This window comes from Oncorhynchus tshawytscha, unplaced genomic scaffold (genome assembly GCF_018296145.1).
Source record: "Oncorhynchus tshawytscha isolate Ot180627B unplaced genomic scaffold, Otsh_v2.0 Un_contig_10907_pilon_pilon, whole genome shotgun sequence".
Classification (NCBI taxonomy): Eukaryota; Metazoa; Chordata; class Actinopteri; order Salmoniformes; family Salmonidae; genus Oncorhynchus; species Oncorhynchus tshawytscha.
Window position 1 is genome coordinate 1 of NW_024603991.1, and position 2,486 is coordinate 2,486.

Consider the following 2,486-nt stretch of genomic DNA (forward strand, 5'->3'; position numbering starts at 1 on the left):
TTTCAACATTCTGGAAAGTAGGAGTTGTGTAATGTGAATTTGGCACACAAATACTCAGTGGAGAACCTTGGGATTGAACCAAGGACCTCATACTAAAATAGCATGCACTCCCCCTCTGAGCTTCGATCCAATTTTATTTGCAGATAAAATGCAATATTAATACAATGTACTTTTTATATACACCACTCCATTGAAACTACAATGAAATGATAGCAGCAATTCTAAATACAAGCAAGTATGGACAGTCATCTAACCCATGAACTTCAGTTTTTGAAAATGATGCAATTGAAGTTGGCAACCATGCCACTTCTGTTACAAATGTACGAACAGGGATTGAACACATGTTCTTCAGATTACAAGAGCAAATTATTTAGCACGTCTCTGCTTCCTGCTGAGAATTTCAACATTCTGGAAAGTAGGAGATGGGCCATTGCAAAAATTTGAATGGAGAAGCTGGGGATTGAACCCAGGACCTCATACATGCGAAGCATGCGCTCTACCACTGAGCTACATCCCCTTTCTGCAAAAGAAATTGTTTTTTCTTATTTTTTTAAATTTCACGTATAATTAAGCAGGTAAGCTAGTTGAGAACAAGTTTTCATATTCAACTGCGACCTGGCCAAGATAAAGCAAAGCAGCGCAACACAAACAACAACACAAAGTTACAGATGGAATAAACAAGCGTACAGTCAATAACACAATCGAAGAAAAAAAAGAAAGTCTATATACAGTGCGTGCAAATGGAGGTAAGGCAATAAATAGGCCATAGTAGCGAAGTATTTACAATTTAGCAAATTAACACTGGAGTGATAGATGAGCAGATGATGATGTGCAAGTAGAAATACTGGTGTGCAAAGAGCAGAAAGTATATTAAAACAATATGGGGATGAGGTAGGTAGATTGGGTGGGCTATTTACAGATGGGCTTTGTACAGCTGCAGCGATCAGTTAGCTGCTCAGATAGCCGATGTTTAAAGTTAGCAGTGTTGCCAACACCTCAGTAAGGAAAGTAGCTATTGGCTGTCCTAAAAGTCACTAGAAGTTGCTAAATGATGTCATCACCTAATTTGCATAATTGTCCATGTGCATGTAATTGTGATGGACACTGTAGGAGTGAGGAATAACATTGTGGAAGAGACAAAAAGTGAGTAAAATGAAAATGTCTGCAAGTATTCAGAGGGGTCTGAATACTTGCTAAATACAGCGACTAAGTCGCTTAGTTGGCAACACTGGAACGAATTTTTGCAATTCGTTCCAGTCATTGTCAGCAGAGAACTGGAAGGAAAGGCGGCCAAAGGAGGTGTTGGCTTTGGGGATGACCAGTGAGATATACCTGCTGGAACGCGTGCTACGGGTGGGTGTTGTTATCGTGACCAGTGAGCTGAGATAAGGCGGAGCTTTACCTAGCATAGACTAAAAAGATGACCTGGAACCAGTGGGTCTGGCGACGAATATGTAGCGAGGGCCAGCCGACTAGAGCATACAGGTCGTAGTGGCCATATCAATACAATTGACCCTTTCTTTACACTGTTCTAATGAAAGTACATTTCCATAATATCATCTAGCTTCCATAAACGTCGAACAAGGCTTGAACCCAGGATTGAACCCATGTGCTTCAGTTTACAAAAACAGATGACTTAGCACATCTATTTCCTTCTTAAAATGTCAACATTCTGGAAAGTAGAGTTGTGCAAAAGCTAATTTCACAACTAAATATACTCATCAGAAAATTTGGGGATTATCTTCAGAGCGCATGCATTTCAAGTATTAGCTCTACCGTAGAGGCACATCCCCTTACTATATAATAGCAGGGTTGCCATTTTGAGAAAACTTTTTTTTTCTTCAAAGTGCTCCAGTGAAAGAACCTTCCCATGGTACCAGCTATCTTTCAGTAAGGCACGGATGGGATTTGAACCCATGATCTTCGGTTTACAAGACCGACGCCTTACCGCTTGGCCACCATGCCACTCTATGCTGCAAGATATTTATCAACATTCTGGAAAGTAGTAGTTGTGTAATGTGAATTTGGCACACAAATAACATCTCTGTTTCGTGTGAGAATTTCAACATTCTGGAAAGTAGGAGTTGTGTAATGTGAATTTGGCACACAAATACTCAGTGGAGAACCTTGGGATTGAACCAAGGACCTCATACTAAAATAGCATGCACTCCCCCTCTGAGCTTCGATCCAATTTTATTTGCAGATAAAATGCAATATTAATACAATGTACTTTTTATATACACCACTCCATTGAAACTACAATGAAATGATAGCAGCAATTCTAAATACAAGCAAGTATGGACAGTCATAACCCATGAACTTCAGTTTTTGAAAATGATGCAATTGAAGTTGGCAACCATGCCACTTCTGTTACATAAATGTACGAACAGGGATTGAACACATGTTCTTCAGATTACAAGAGCAAATTATTTAGCACGTCTCTGCTTCCTGCTGAGAATTTCAACATTCTGGAAAGTAGGAGATGG

At 39.7% G+C, this 2,486-nt stretch overlaps 2 non-coding genes across 2 annotated transcripts; both read right to left on the reverse strand.

Annotated features, from left to right (window-relative positions):
• Window positions 1-445: 445 nt before the first annotated feature.
• On the reverse strand, window positions 446-517 carry trnaa-cgc. Its single transcript has one exon. It is a non-coding gene; the product is annotated as a tRNA-Ala (tRNA).
• Window positions 518-1,893: 1,376 nt separating this feature from the next.
• trnat-ugu lies at window positions 1,894-1,965 on the reverse strand. Its single transcript has one exon. It is a non-coding gene; the product is annotated as a tRNA-Thr (tRNA).
• Between the last annotated feature and the right edge of the window lie 521 nt (window positions 1,966-2,486).